Raw genomic sequence first — 17,300 nt, 5'->3', positions numbered from 1 at the left:
CAACCACAGAGACATTATTTTCTAATTAGCAAGCAATCCAATAACTGGAGGTGGAAAAACATTTGGTAGATCCAAGTATAAGATTGCTCAAAGTTTAACAAGAAAGAGAAAGGGACTCAATAATTCCATAAATGATTACTTTCTCCCATGATTTTGCATTGTCTTGCACCTGCCTTAATGTTGAGATCCTTCTTTCACATGGTTTTAGTTTAAATTTATATGAATTAACCAAAGTGGCCAAGAAATTACATTCTTTTGTTTCCTTAGCCTCTCTCTATTTAGGGAGAAAATAGTTAGATGCTCAAAGAGGATGGTTAAAGAGAACTTTTGACTAAAACAGAGAGCAGATGCCATACATTTTCAAAAGCTGTATCATTTGTTTCCATTGACTCCAGTTAATTAATTAAACTTTCCCAAGAGAAAATCTGGTAAATATCCTGAAATCAAGGGAAAACCACATGTGAGAAGGAGGCAAATTACACTAAACGACACTGGAATGTGGTAGAGTGGGAAGTTATCATTTAAAAAAGCTGGGAGATAATGAAAAAACATGAATAAGTTATTGCAAAAAATGCACGTTTATGAAGGAAGTTTTCCTGGAGAAAGAAAGTTAACTAGTCTTAATCATAGGAGACATATGACTATACTAGTTTGTGGTTATTTTTCTTAATGTACTTCATATTGTAGGAAATTACATATAGTATACCTGTATTCTTTAGCCAGAGTTATTTATGTGACTAACCTAAATTTTGAGGATTAAGCATAAAACAGAGACCTTTTCTCCTTCTCAGTCTAACAGATACATCATAGATAAACATCTAATTATTACGTGTTTTAAAGAACTCGTGGTGGGCAAGTCATTGGAAGGAGAAAAATACTTATTTTTATATGAAAGGCATGAAATAGAAACTTTGCAAATAGAATCTCATTACACTAACAATATATGAAGTTTAAAATCGCATCTGCCGTGTAGCCCCAGATGTATCATCCCTCAGCTTCCCTGTATAACACCTACAAAATCACAAAGACAAAGACTCATGTTTGCTAAGTTAAGATAAGCCAGACACAGAAAGAAAAATACTGCATGATCTCACTTATCTGTGGAATCTAAAAAAGCTGAATTCATTGAAGCAGAGAGTTGAACAGTGGCTTCTGGGGGTGGGGAGGTGGGGGAGGTGGGGGAAGTGGGGCGACATCAGTCAAAGGGGACAAAGTTGCAGTTGTGTAGGAAGCATACATTCTAGAGATCTGATGCCCAGCATGGTGACTACAGTTAGTAATATATTGTACACTGGAAATTTCATGAGAGAGTGGATCTCAGGTGCTCTCACCACAAAACACAAAAACAAACTAATAAAGACCAAGATGAAGAATGCCAGGACCTCATTAACATATCGACTAACTATCAGGCAGATGAGGCCAGGGTAAGAACAATGCACCCTGATCTCAAGGCACGTGTGGGTATCTCCTCTTGCAGCTGAGACCCACAGAAGATGGGTGACTCTATATCTCTAACACAGCCAGCCCCCAGACAATTCAAAGACCTAGGGGAGCCTTCCCAATGGTAGGTAGATACTCCTTGTTGAGGAGGCCAGAATCCTGGTTCTTTCTGTCTGTAATCCCTGTCTCCAGACTCTTCTGTCTTGTTTTTACATTCACACAGAAGTGGCAACTCCAAGCAACTGGACAGAAAAGAGAGGAAATGCAATGGCATTGTGTAAACTGCATGGTCTTAGAGTGAGCAGATAAGAAGAATGTTGGTTACCAGACTGCTGGGAATATTATTTTCTCATTTTATCAAAAATTCACAGTACCAGAGAACCAGGTTGTGGGCCTAGAAGACAACAGTATGTCTATATGGCAGACCTTTCTGCCCCAAACTGGAAATTAGACTGAGAAGTATGAACATGAGCCTGCACTTCTGTTGATCTGAGAAGGTCACCTTTCAACAAAGTCAGAATTGCTACCACTTCTACAGTGCATCGTATATACCAGATGTTGTTCTAAGCTCTTTATATAAATTAATTCTTTTAAGTTCCTGGACACCCTATGAGGGAGACATTGTTAGAGTTATTACCTAAACTTTACAGAGGAGAAAACTGAAGCATAGAAAAGTCAAGTTTGATGAGGATTATTTTAGACTGGTTACTTTTAAAAACTGCAGACAGGAAGGAGGCTGTGAGGAGTAGAATTTACTCACCCTTTGTTAAGAGACGTTTACATTGTAAAGGAAATCTCCATCTGTAAAGGTGTCTCCCTCTCTGTACCAGGAAGGGGGATGACCTTATCTCTAGAAACTCTTAAAAAATGCCAAAGGCAAGGACTTAAATCTGCATCTTGTTTACTGTACTTGTGTGGTAATCTCCCATGATGACTCCCCCTCCACCCCCAACATCCTCCTTTGTCTTTAGCTAAAAATATTTAAGGTGGTGGCTTCAGCCATTTACTTAATCTGGTTTGATTCTTATCTAAAAATTATAGGACCACTCAATAACCAGACCCCACCTGCACTGATAACATTTTAACAACCTTTTTTTACGTATTCTTTCCTTTGTCTTGTAAAGAGATAACTCACATACCTATGCCTTAAATTTAGCCCTACCCTCAACCCATGTTTGCAGCAGCTCTTTACTGCCCACTGTCCTGTCCCCATGCTATTCCATACTATTCTCTGAATAGAAGAGCACTACTGCCAGACCTTGAGAGTCCAAGAAATCTTTCTTTTGACTCCTCGGCTCGCTGACCCCGCATCAAAATTCACAAAGCTAGAAAGTGGTGAAATTGAGATTCAAAGCTAGGCTTCTGGATCCAGTGTCTGCCCTCCCAGTCAGGATGCAACACAGAAAGAGAGAAACATCCAAGTGGGTCCTGTCCAGACTACCTCAGAGATCTACCACTTCAAAATTTGTGAAGAAATAAATCATCATTGGAATCAAGGAAAAACATATCCCAGAACATGAAAAAAAATATTCTGATGAAGCAGAGGAACAGCCGCCTCTGAAAATTATCACCTATGAAATCCAGAAGAAATGTCAAGAAATTATATGAAATATTTAATACTGTGTCGGAAGAGAGTGGAAAACCTAAAACTACTAAGTGGAGACAAAAAGATAAGATAATGGGATGAGGTGAAAAGGGTGTCAGAGATTAGAAAAGATTTCAAGAAGATCTGACTCAATATCAGATTTCAAATCCACAACACACTGTGCATTGATACAGTGTGCAATTTAACCAGTAATGAATAGGATAAACTGGAGAGAGTTTGCAAGAGGAATGAGTTGAAAATTGATACTCCTGGAGGAAATATTAGACCAAAGGGAAAAGAAACAGTAATCAAAGATACGTAGTAGAGACTTTTTCCTGAGATGGAAAAAAATACCTGACCAATATTGAGCTTTATCTGGAACTCTCTATGTTCCAAACAAAATAAATTAAAAGAGATGTATGCTAGAGTCTTGAAATAAGGGTAAAATATGCCTGTCTGTTTTGTGAGCTCAATGGTAAAGAACTGAGGGGAATTATCAGTTTCTCATTGGTTTGATAGAACTCATGCCTAAAATTATATGGGCCCGAACCCAATGCCTAGATGGTGGTGGTTCCTTGACAGTATTTTCTATTTCTTTTATGGTTTGACAGCCTATTCCTTCCTTCCTTGTTCAATGTTGGTCATTTATATCTTCTAGGGAAATGCTAATCTAAATTTTCGAGTTTTACAGCTTCGTTACATATTTTACTGTAGTTTTAAACTTTCTCCTCCATATTGTGGTCATGTTTCCCTTCTCATTCCTACTGTTATGCCTGCGGTTGTGTCTTTTCATCTGCTGGCTGCTCCACAGACTTGTTTATGTCATAGATCTTCTCAAAGAACCAGCTTTTAAATACAATTAGCAGTTCTGCTGTACTGCTGTTTTCTTGTCTTTTAGCTTCTGTTCTTATTTTTACTATTTCCTCAGGAGTTTCTTAAGCTTGGCTTTTGTAGGGTGGAGTACTTTTACTAATTTCTTGAGTTGAGTGTTGAATTTGTTCTCATTCCCTCTTGATTAATACTAAAAACATTTAAGGCTACAATTTTTCCTCTCTTTGGCTGTATCCCATAACTTGTAGTGCAGTTACGGTATCTAACTAGTCTGCAATTGCCATTTTTATTTCCTCAATGATACAGGACTTATTTAATGGAGTGTGCTATTAGATTTCCAAATAGACAAGTATTCTGGTTGCTTATTTTTCTTTTAACTCTTCCTATTATTTCCTAATCTTATTTCACTGTGGATAGAGAATGTAGCTTTTGCAATTTCTGTTTCTGGGAATTTTGAAAGAAATTCTTTCTTGCCTAATGTATAATCAATTTTAAAGTTTCCATGGGAATTGAAGGAGGGGTTTCTTTGTAAGAGTGAAAGTATAACATATGAAGGAATTAAATCAATTTTATTTATTGCATCATTAATTTTGCACATATCCCGTGTAATAGATATTCTTGGTTACAGATGAGTAAAATTAGTTTCTAATTTTCTGTTTTTGATTTCTAGTATCTTTCCCAACCTGACAGAGACTGATCAAAGTAAGCACTTTCAAAAATCAAAGATCAATTTACTAGGAGATTATATATAAATATTTATGAATATAAACATTTATATTCACACATATATATACATGTATAGCAGGTTTTGAACCATTTCATCATATGATTATAACAATTTTTTTAACATAAGTTGATACAAATATATATTGTAGCATTTATTAACATAAATGTTACCCTGTCATATTAGTGCTTTCAATGCAAATCTTACTTTGATATTAAAATTGCATCCTCTGCTTTACTTTTTCTTTCAGTTTACTTAACCTTTATTTTACTTTTACTGTTAAATGTGTCTGTTTGAAATCACATTTGAATAATTTCCCTCCCCTCTTTTTCCCTTTTAATAAAGCACTTTGTTCCATGTACATTTATTTCTAACACTCCATGTTTCCAGCTGGCCCGGTGGCGCAGCAATTAAGTTCGCACGTTCCACTTCTTGGCGGCCCGGGGTTCGCTGGTTTGGATCCTGGGTGCAACATGGCACCGCTTGGCAAGTCATGCTGTGGTAGGCGTCCCATGTATAAAGTAGAGGAAGATGGGCATGGATGTTAGCTCAGGGCCAGTCTTCCTCAGCAAAAAGAGGAGGATTGGCAGTAGTTAGCTCAGGGCTAATCTTCCTCAGAAAAAAATAAATAAATAAAACTCCATGTTTCCAAACAGGATTTTTAAATCGATCATAATATTAATAGTGATGCCAAATTAAAACATTTTTCATGGACAAATAACTAAGTAAACTTTGAATACTATGATGACTTCTTAGAAATTCAAATTTCACATAGGAATATTAAAGTCTCTAGTAAATTTTGAATAAAGAAATCTGTTTAAACCTTATTAATTCAGCTGACAATCTAAGTTTTTATAATGCTGAGAGATATATTTTTGCATAGAAAGAGCCATTTATAATTAATTATGCTTTAAAATAATACTCATTTATACCAATAAAATTCTTAAACTTCATATTTTTTAGGTCATTAGGTTCAACTTAGAAATCTTGCTATGCTATTACATGTCTTATAAAATAATACCAATCACCATCATTTTTTTAAAAAAAATTATGTTCTACTAAATCAAGTTGAACACATTAAACTCTTGAGTCATCAGATCCAGTTACAAAATTAATTAAATTCCTTATACATTTTAAATGGCATTTCAAATATTCGATATATTCAGAATTATTTTTAATCATCTATTTGACAGAATAAATATATAATTCTAACATGCTCATAACTTTAAAAGTAACGTAAACATTACAAATTAAATATAAATAAATCTAATGAATTTCTCTTAATTATTTTAATATGTGGCAAACAAAATTCTGTATGTTTTTCAGCTCAAAATCCCAAGACAAAAATGTCTGATTTCTTAAATATAAAAATGAGTTTAAATAACAAATACACAAAAATATTTGTAAACATATAGCAAAAGTAAGACTATTATGAGTTTAATTAACTTCATCATCTCTATAGTTGGTTATTTTTTAAAAAATTAATCGATTTTATATTGTAGAGCAGTTTCAAGTTTATAGGAAAATTGAGCAGAAAGTAAAGAGAGCTCCCTTCTAGCCCCTTTCCTCCTGTCACCCCACCCACACAGTCTTGCCTATTTCTATCTTGCACTGATGGGGTATATTTGCTACAATCGATGAATGAATAGTGATACATTACTGTTAAGTAAAGTCCGTAGTTCACATTAGAGTTCACTCTTTGTTTTGTACAGTTCTATGGGTTTTGACAAATGCATCATGTCATGTATCAACCATTACTGTATCATACAGAATCATTTAGCTGCAGTAAACATCCTCTGTGCTCTAGCTATTCATTTCCTCGCCCCCTCCAATCCCTGGTAACCACCGAACTTTTGACTGTCTCAATAGTTCTGCCCTTTCCAAAATGTTGTATGGTTGGAATCATATAGTATGTAGCCTTTCCAGATTGGCTTCTTCCACTGGACAACATGCATCTTAGCTTCCTCCAGGTCTTTTTGTAGCTTGATAGCTCATTTCTTTTTAGTGCTCAATGACATTCCACTGTATGGATGTACCACAGTTTGTTTATTCATTCATCTATTCCAAGTTCTGACAATTATGAATAAAACTTCTATAAACATCTGTGTGCAGGTTTTTTCCATAGACACACATTTTCAACTCCTTTGGGTAAATACCAAGGAGCATGATTGCTGGATCATACGGTGAGAGTATGTTTAGCTTTGAAAGAAATTACCAAACCTTCTTCAAAGTGGCTGTACCATTTTGCATCCCCATCAGCAATGAATGAGAGTTCCTGTTGCTCCACCTTCCTGTCAGTATTTGGTGTTGTCAGTGTTCCTGATTTTGGCCATCCTAATAGGTGTGTAGTGGTATCCCCTGGTTGTTTTAATTTGCAATTCCCTAATGACATATGATGTTGTGCACCTTTTTATATGCTTATTTGCCATCTGATAATATATCTTCTTTGGTGAGGTGTCTTTTCAGGTCTTTTGCTCATTTTTAAATGAGTCGTTCATTTTCTTATTCTTGAATTTTAAGAGTTCTTTGTATATTTTGGATACAAGTTCATTATTGTGTGTGTGTTTTCCAAATATTTTCTCCCAGTCTGTGGTTTATCTTTCACATAAAAAAAGAAAAATCTTGCCCAAACTGGCAGTTACTTATCTACCAAGAGATGCTGATTTATCATCTCAAATTAACTGACATTACTGGGTTGAAAAATCAAGACACCCTGTTTGTAGATGGAATGCTACTGGTTGTGATGCTCTATTCATATTAATAATAGCAGTAATCACAGTAACAATGAAAGCACTTGACACCTTCTGTGTTGTGCCAGGCACCGTGCTGAGTGCTTTACACAAAGCATCTCATTTACTCTCCAGAGCGACCTTCTGTAGTCCTTACTACTATCATTCTTATTTAACAAGTGGCATTGCAGCGGGGGGACTCTGCAGCTCTTCCACAACACAAGGTTTGTGCAGTTCACGGTACTATGTGGGGAAAGCTGAGTACCTCATACCCACCTTGGAACCAATCCAAAGGCTCCAGATAGGCAGAGTAGGTGAAACTCCCCCCCTTTGTCTGAACTTTGAAAAATCACGGTGTTTACCTCTTGACAGCTGGGTGCTTAAATAAGGGTAGATATGGTTTCTAATTGTCCTTTACAGTGTTTTTACAAAGGTTGCATTCTCATTTAGCTTGGAAATAAAAAGCTTCTGAGTAAATAGAAGATACTTGGTTAAACATAAAATGGTGGAATTAAAGGAAATAGACATTCCTAGCTCTAAAATTACTAAAGCATTATCAAATGACTGAATTTCAGGCGCTGAACATCCCGCTCAAAAAGCTTCTGGCTGATTTCAAAGAGAAGCCATTTAGCTTCCTTTGGTAATCAATTTAATTAAGAAACAGTAACTGATTCAGATTGACTCAAAAGTGAAAAGGGCATCCACGGTTGCAGCCACAGTTAGACGTGATGAGGTGCATGACTGTCGATGGCCACAGTGGCTCAGCACAGTGTTAGCTTCCGGACCTGAAGGAGGGCTTAAAGTCCAAAGCCGATTTTGCAGAAGAAAGTATTGTAAGATCTTAGGACAAATGTGAGTTATTGTCATGAAGGTAAACAACCCGTGTTTATTGTGCGCGTTTTACTGCCAGTGCAGTGACGAGGGGCGTGCCCTCTGGAGGTGGGCAGCCTTTGGGTTGGAGCACTTGGTTTCCGTTTATAATCTGTGTTGTCTTAGACAAGTCACTTCACCATCCTCACCTGCTTCCTGATCACTAGGATGGGGGTAAAACTAACATACAATGGTGTAATTATAAACACTAAATGCTATAAAACATGGGGAATACATTTAAAATGCTTCCAAGTGCAGGGCAGATACCTCAAAATAGCAGCTATGGTTATGTGGTCCATTCCCTTCCAGCATCACGACTCCCAGTTTGCGGATCTTACCTGACCAAGGGAGGCGATATTTCCTTACAAACCAGCAAGTAGCTAAAATATAAGAAATGTGTTGCTGTTCTAATGTTAAAACAAGCCTACTCGACCATTTGGTACTTTTGATAACTTATTTTTTTCAACTTGTCCTGCTTTAACAATTGATTCATTAAAAAAAGTATTGATTGCCCACACTATGGCGTTCACCACTCTTCATACTGGGGTAACAAAAATAAATAAGATACTGTCCTTCCACCCTTGCAAATGTTCTCTGTGACATGTTCTATTGGGAATTAAGTTAGAATCCGTTTTGTGTGGAGACTTTTATTACTATTCCTCATGAGATAATCAGAAATTTTTTGGCAGGGGCAAAGGGGTGGTGTTGACAGGAACAGGGATTACAAAATTAAGAGAGAGATTTAACTGTTTTAGAAATATTATGATTGCTTATTTCGTTTATTTTCCAAAAGTTTTTACAGGACTTTTCTATTGTTACTGATTAGGAAATGGAAATCTAAGATGATCTTTTTTTTTTTTTTGTAAATGGAATAATTGTCATTTACTGACTTTACACTTCCATGCCTTGTTCTAAGAGAGAAGACACTTACTTTCAAAGTGTGATTTTGGAGAAGTTATTAAGAAGTTTTCTGAATCAATCGGATTCTTAAGACTTCTTCCTCTCTTTTCCTTTATTGCCTTTATCACCCAATGCAGCTGTTGAACTAAATGCCAAAGGAATATGGCCCTTTCTGGGAGAAACATAGCTTAACATTCCTTAATTTTCAGAACTATGGGCACGGAGCGTTTGAGCCCTATCGGTCCAAATCTGAACTTCTACCTCACTACGGTGTCGTAATCTGTGACCGGGAGCCAGAGGCAAGCATTAAAAACCTAAAAGGATTTCATTTTAAATTTGGAACTTGATATTTTAAAAGCTGAAAATGCCGCAGAGTTTAAAGTAATTTTCTCAATGCTTCTAAATCTTGATTGAAGATTAACTCACAGAGGATGCCCATGTGCCAAATGACTCTCAAGCTACCTTGGTATGCATTCATTTCTCAGGCCTTAAAATCCAGCCACAAGGCATATGTGAAAGAAACCTCTCCAAATGACCCCAAGTTAAAAAGAAAAATTGCTTAATTCAGGGAATGTATGCCAAAAGTAATTTACACCTCTAAGGAAATTTGATCAACAAGGAAAACCTTTAAAAAAATAAGATGACTACAGTGATGTTCTCAGAAAGTGACACTAAACATATGCCATAGTGTGTCTCCCTGTGAAAGAACCATGATGGGAGAAGATAACTGGAGAAATGAAGACCGAGAAGCAGCTGGGGAACTGCACTGTGGGGCCCACAGATGGCCTGCCTGAGGTTCTCCGTGACCTGGAAGCAGCAGGGATCCACCTGGGCATGTTGAGGGGCAAGAACAGCCCCTCAGGTAGCTGTGGAACAGGCTTGCTCAACTTTCTCGCCCCTGTCGGGTAGCCAGAGAGTCCTAAAGACACCTGGGGTTTAGGAGCATGATTCGGAAGTTCGCCAGCAGTGCTGTCCTCCTAGTCACTGCTTGACCTTTACAGCTATTGCCAAGTGGCTTCTTGCGTTAAAAAGATAAGAATGTATAGAACTGCCTTCAAGTCTTGGTTTCTACATTTATTAAACGTGTCAATTTTGGCCCATCACATAATCTCTCTGAGGTCCAATTTCCTAATCTGTAAAGTGAACGTGTGCCCAACCTCATAGCTTTTTATGATGGCCGTGTGAGGCTGTCAGATTTTTGAGAATCAAGCCTTGTGCCCTTGTTCGCAGCTCTTTCTCCAGTGCCTAATCCAGTGCTCATCACAGAGTAGACGCTGAATAAATATTTGCTGAATAAGTGAAATGAAAATAAAACAGAGTATTTGAGCATGATTTACAAGAACTTAAAATCCCATATACATGCTAATTGTTATCATTCTTCATCCAAACTAACACACAAAATCATATCATTATTCTTTCACCATGTTTAAATTGATTTCCTGTAATTTCATATATGAAAGGGTTTTTTGAAAAGTGGTGAAATATTTTCATGTAAATCCCAGTCATCAGTCTACAAAGAAAAATACGACAGCAGTCAATGCTCCTGATTTGAGTGATGGTGTTGGTCAGTTGGGGGCAGGGAAACATTTTCTCTCGTGGCTCATTGTGTAACTAAATGTGCTACGATGATTATCTGGTTTCCTCAGAAGACTCTGGCATTGGCCTGACTCCAAATACTGAGTGAACATAGCTCACCAAATCCTGCAAGGCTAGCGTCTCTGTTCACGACAGATTCTTTGTTCTCAAGGACACATCACAAGGAAAGCTAGCTAAGAGATCATCTGCTGGTTGCAAAAATGTCTTTTAAAAAAAAGCCACTAACCAGAATTTCCTGTTTCGTTAATATAAAATCAAGGCTGAGAAGACCCTAGGGTCTTTAATTAATGATCATCTCACAGACTATCCTATATTTAAAAAATTTAGAAGTAATCTTGTTTTGTTTTCCATTTTTCAATATCATTCAGGAATCCCTGATATAGCCAAAGTCTTTCAGCATGAACATTAATACTTACGTCCTGCTGGAAAAATTTAGAAGCATTGTAATATGTTTTTCTCTAATTTTATGTTTTTCGTACCCTATGCATTCCTTTTTCATTCATTCAACAATGTGAGTATCATCTGGAGGCCCAAATCATTCTTTTTAACTTCCTTCATTTTAATATGATATTAGATCCTGTGTCTTTATTTTGTAAGAGTTCAGATGTCCCCCTCTGTTTCCAAAAATTTTTATATTATTTGATTTTTACTTGCATCTGACAAACTGCTTACTTACATTCAGTTCACCTTAACAAAATATTTTTCAGGAAGACTCTTATGGGCCTTGTAAAACAGATCAAAAGGCATGTAAACAGAGAATACCTATATCTGATTTCATCCCTAAAACTTGTTTCTGCTCTAAGGAAATAAACTCAAGAAAATATCTTGGCCCACATAAAGTAATTCAAATACGTAATCTAATAGTTCATACCTCTTCTGACATGTATATGCATGTGATTATATGTGTGATGTCTTCTTTTTTCATGCACAGTGAGTTCTATAGCAGGAGTTGTCTTTTTATTCAATCAGTATAGTGCTTTATAACCTGTGAATACATAAGAAAAATTTAATTTATTCTGCTTTATTTACCCCCTAATTCTCAGTGTTTATTTTTTCTGTTCATTCAATGGTTCATGAACTTTAAACCTCTTCTCTTTTTTGACAAAATATATAGAACGTATTTACCATCTGTTTGTCCTAAAATTTTATACTAGCACATTTTGTGATTAAATTCCTGTTATCAAACATATCATACATATGGTACATAATTAACAATTTGGACCTAATAGACAATTGCATGTTCTTTGTCAGCCCACAATTTTTCCACTAACTGCAAGAAACAGAATGGACTGTTGTTAGGTATGTATATGAAGTCAGTAATTTCATATCAGATTTTTATTTTTTGACTTGCATTTTAATTATTTATATGTATTTTATAAAAGCTTCTATTTCTGTCATGACAAATTATAGGAGGAGAGAGAGATTTTATTTCACTTCAGCCAAGATTATATTTAGACAGGATATTTTCTATATGTAATGCAAATATTTTCCTAGTCTAAATATAATATTTAAAAATAATTCCTATTTATAGGCAATGACTGCTTTGTTTTAATATGTTATTCTTCTAGAAAAATAGGACGTAAATAGAGACTCAGCTCGCGAGCTTGAGACGCATGACTGAAATCTAGATCACTAATTACGTGGCGGAGTTTTCTGTCGTGTGAGAAGCATTTTGTTAGTTAAGAGAAACATTTACTATTAAGAAAGGACAAAATTAGCCTTTAATTTTTTCTTTCAGTTTATGGGATATTCTTGAAGTGTAAATCAAAAGGAGAAGAGAAGGACCGGCCCGGTGGCATTGTGGTTAAGTTCACGTGCTCTGCTTCGGTGGCCAGGGGTTTGCCACTTCGGATCCCGGGCGCAGACCTACACACTGCTCATCAGGCCATGCTGTGGTGGCGTCCCACATATAAAACAGAGGAAGATTGGCACAGATGTTAGCTCAGGGCCAGTCTTCCTCAGCAAAAAGAGGAGGATTGTTTGCAGATGTTAGCAAAGGGCTAATCCTTCTCACGAGAAAAAATGAGAGCGAGAAGAGAAACTTTGGTATATGAGAGCTACATACTTGGACAAAATGGGAGCAGTCTTCTGGGAGAGTCTTCTAAAAACGGAAAGAAAAAAATAGATGTCAAGAAGGAAAACAGTTAGGTGATCATAGAAAAGTTAAGACAAGAGGACAGAAAGAGGGCAACCAAGGAGTGGAAGGAATGATGGAGAAGGAGGAGTAAGAAGGACAAACACCTTGGCGTGCTGAGGCCTGTGCGCAGTGAAGACGTCAGGAGCCTCACAGCCTGGTCTTGGCAGAAGAGCTTTGACTGGCTACCCTCATCCCATTTACAGATGCAGCTTGAGTTCTGATATCCCCAGGAATTAGGAGTTAGTGAGATCAGGGTTATCGCTCCCCAGAGAGATAGCACTGGAGACCAGAGAAATTAAAGAGAAGGCTGCCTAGGGGCTGGGCTTCCACGAGGCACTGCATACCTGCAGATGAGTTTACCAGTCGGCTCTTCAGAAACAGGGACCTTGTATTTATAGTGATGCAGCTGGAGGCACAGGTGCCTGGGGACTACGCGGGCTGCGGGAATGGAAGGTCACGCTGACAACAAGTTGGCTTGGAACAGCACTGTTTTACAGTTAATCCAGACTGTCATGGACCTCTCCTGTTGGAATGAAAATGGCAGAATCAACTGACGTGGGGGAAGAGGCAGTGTGCTTTAAGCTTTAACACTCATGGCACAAGGCTTCGATTCCACTAGTCTCCGTGTGTCCAAAAACCACTTTGTGGTAACTCAGCATGCCAGAAGTCTCCAAGTCCACTGGAGCTTTCCTACACTTAATAGCCAAGAGTGAGCTATTAACTTAGGATCATAACTAAAATTAATATGGGGTATGGATAAGCAAGACTCTGGGGGAGTCATTATCTGTCTTCCAGATGCAGGGGGCGAGGAGAGTATGGGAGTAACAGTGCATCTGAAAATATTCATATTCTCTTGGCCCCTGTCCAGATCCTGACTAATAATTTTGAAATGCTGAGGACAGAAGTTAAACAGGCATCTAGATCCGTGTCCACTAGGGAGCCCTTGATCAGCTAGCAGCGGGCCAGCAGTTAGAAAAGCCCTGAGTCTTGAAGCCAGGCCAAGAAAATGAAACCCAGTAGGTTTGGGCCTATTGTAGGTACTAATGGAGAGTCAGAGTCCAGATGGGGGTGAAGGCCAAGTCTAAGAAGGGAGAAGGGATTGGGAAGTGAGGCAACCATGAGAGCAAGTTGCATAAACGTAAGGAAGGTCCTTCTTGTTCATGGCTCAGGAACCATAAAGAGCAAGGGCACGACAAGAGCCTTGTGTGTTTCTGATTCTCCCGCCTCAAGGCTGAAAGGGAATGATGCTGAGAAGGGAGAGGATATAAAAGCAGTGGGTCAGGATAATAGCTCATTGGAGTCAACTTTATAAATACTCAGGCATTTGAAAAGGTAATCAATATGTTATCATTTAATTAGCATTCTACTTGCAGTGTGAACTAAGGCCACTCTCTTGGGTTTTTTAAACATTTCCTGAATGGTCTCTATATTATTTGTAGTTTATTTTCCCAAAGGACTTTTTGCTCTTTAACTTTAATATCCAGAAAGTCTTCAAAGAAAATATCAGAATGTGTTGCTTTCTCTTAACGCTTTACCATTTTTCCTATTACAAGGAAGTATTTTGAGAAGATTAGGCCATAAAAAACAGAGCTAACTTTAACATCTAAACTTAACATTAAGTAAAATTCATTGCATATTATACAGTAATATCTATACACTATAATGTAAATATTAGGTAGAAATAATAGTTCATGTCGTTGGAATGTTTACAGCCTACCCCACATATATTAACTGCTCCACATATATTAATTCATGTAACCCTCACAACAACTTTTTAATTTTTTTTAACAACTTTTGAAGTAAATACTACCATTATACATAGTTTACAGAAAGGAAACTGAAACCTGAAGAGATGACGTCACTTGTCCAGGGTTGCCCTTTGTAGACTTCCAAGCCAGCATTCAAACCCATGAGGATGCTCAGGGCCTGTCCAAGGTCACCCTACTGTCATTGGAGGGGAAGAACGCACATTCACACACATCTGAAAACATAAAGCTTCACCCAAGGATGGAAGTGAGGTGGAACCAGCACAATAAAATGGTGCTAAGAGGCCTATTTGGAGTGATATTCCCTTGAGAAAAAAAAGTTTTAATATCAACAGACTCCCGAAAGCCGTAAATGCCTGCTCATCAGAATCTGAGCCACCAAATAAGGAAACAAATCCAGGAGCCACAAAGTAGAAACCAATTACATTAACTAGCCATCATTCACCAACTAGTCTGTCACCAAGGACTTGTATTTAAAGAGGATTCTTTCTATGGCCTCAGGAATAAATGATGCTCCAACTTTTTTTTTCTTTTTTTTGTCCTAAATATCAAATCTTGAAAATATCTCCTTGAATTTCCTGTTCTTTCAAGGAAGACTTGAAGGAAGGAACTTTCCATCTTTAGCTGTGCCACTCAGCAATCCATTTTGCTTTGTCCCTCTTCTGGGCTCTCAGCTACACTTACTAGGACTCCTAATAAATATCATATTCTCTGAGGCAAAACTTCATCAAAGCTGGCATAAGAGTCCTTGCCTCTCAACTGAGAAGCAAGCTATGAAATATTACAGATTAACAATTAAAATAATAATTCGGGCAAGCATTTTGCCCATTACCTGCATGACTATTGTTATCCTCAACTTCACATTGCTATGGGCCCCCGATCGCCAAAAACATTTCATCTGGGACTAAATTTAAACCATGCATCAGAGTCAGCTGAGGACAACCGGTGGGCCCTGGTGCCAGCTCTCCAACAAGGAAAGTGAAGGTGGCAAAGGAACACAGCAGAAACGGCTTGGCAGGAAGAGAATGGAAGCTAAAAATATACAGGGGTGAAAGAGGGAAATGAGTCTTGGGTACATGGCAAAAAAAAAAAAAAAAAGCAGAACATTTGAGAATAATTTAGAAGAGATTTTTAAATATAGAAGATCCAGAGAGAGATTGTTTTAGTTCATAAAGATGTTACAGGGTCTGGATTTCCTACTCCATTAAGATAATTTAGGTGAATTGAAAAAAGAAGTGGGAAGAGAGATAATTTGGTGAAAGGAAAATGGAAAAGGAGCAATTGAATGTATGAAGTAGAGAAAATAAGAATTTTATGCCAAAATCCACATGAAAAATTGGTGTGGATATATTTCATGAATGTTTCTTACCTATGCTGTCTCAAACTGGATAAACGTTTGGGAAATAGCCCTTATTCCTGAACATTTACAATAAGATAAAGTGCATTGCAATTGATTAGAAATTTTATTCACATCAAGTTGGCATTAATTTTTTGCTGTTTAAATGGTATAACCTTCATTAGCTATAATTTGTTATCCTTCAATGAATTCAACCTTTTTTTACATTATTGTAGAGGTTGAATTAATAAATCAATTTTTAACTAGAATATTCTTAAAATTTTAAATACTCAAAAGTAAGTTATATATATATTTAAAACCAAGAAAATATATATGAGGAAGAAGAGCAGAAACAGAACGAGAGTGAATGATTTCTAATACCCTGGAATATATGTTTCTCAATTTTCTATCTATTCATATGGATGTGATACAGATTTTACAAAAATCAGATTGTGCTTTAAATTCTATATAGCAACCTACTTTTTTCACATAATGTATTTTGCACATTTGGCTGTGCAAATATATATGCTTCTATGATATTATTTTCAGGGGCTTTGTGGCATTCCAGTCAATGCTAGACGTTTCTGCCAACCACGTAAAAGTTTAGTTTTTCCAATTTTTGCTATTATATAAAACAGAGAACATCTGTCATAGCTAAACTTTTGCACATATTCCTAGTTGTTGCCTTATTATAAGTTTCTCTGAAGAGAAGTGAATGCAAAACGGGCCTACAGACAAATTTCCCTCCAGAAAATTTTTAGTCATCTATTATCCCACTAATAATATATGGAAACACCCATTTGTATATGGAAGGGAGTGAAACATTGGGAGTCAGAGGGCAAACAGTGGTGGTGGTGGTGGCTAAGCCTACTGGGACCTCAAATATCCCGTTGTTCATGAATTCACACCCTGTGTCATCTCCTCGCCTTGAGTATGTGGGGGCCCCATGACTTGCTTCTTCCTCATCAAGAGAATGTGGCAAAGGTGATAGGAGGTCACTCCCTTAATTGTTACAATATATTATATAAGACTTCATCTTTCCAGTAGACTAGAGACTCTCTGTTGCTGGTTTTGAAGAAGCAAGCTGCCATGAAATAAGTGGCAATGTTGGAGAAGCTCACATAGTAAGGAACGGGAGGTGGACTTGGAATCTGAAGGTGACTTTCAACAAGAAACCAAAACCCTCAGTGCTGCAGCTGCAAGGAAATGAATTCTGCTGACAGCCTGGGGGAGTTTGGAAGATCTTTCCCTAGTTAAGCCCCCAATGAACCCACTGCCCTGGCTGACAGTGGGATAGCAGCCTGGCAAGGCCCTGAGTGAGAATCCAGCTAAACAGTGCCCAGACTCTGACCTACAGACACTGTGTAAAAACAAATGTGTGTTGTT

The 17,300-nt window shown here is 37.4% G+C and overlaps 1 long non-coding RNA gene across 1 annotated transcript; it reads right to left on the bottom strand.

Moving 5' to 3' along the window:
• Window positions 1–12,378: 12,378 nt before the first annotated feature.
• Window positions 12,379–15,463, bottom strand: LOC139081855 (uncharacterized). Its single transcript, XR_011537300.1, has 3 exons — window positions 15,411–15,463; window positions 13,157–13,335; window positions 12,379–12,776 (listed from the first exon to the last, which is right to left on the bottom strand). It is a non-coding gene; the product is annotated as an uncharacterized lncRNA (long non-coding RNA).
• Between the last annotated feature and the right edge of the window lie 1,837 nt (window positions 15,464–17,300).

The sequence above is a fragment of the Equus przewalskii genome, chromosome 2 (genome assembly GCF_037783145.1).
Source record: "Equus przewalskii isolate Varuska chromosome 2, EquPr2, whole genome shotgun sequence".
NCBI classification, from domain to species: domain Eukaryota; kingdom Metazoa; phylum Chordata; class Mammalia; order Perissodactyla; family Equidae; genus Equus; species Equus przewalskii.
The sequence above is the reverse complement of the archived record's forward strand: the minus strand, read 5'-3'. Positions and strand labels throughout refer to the sequence as shown.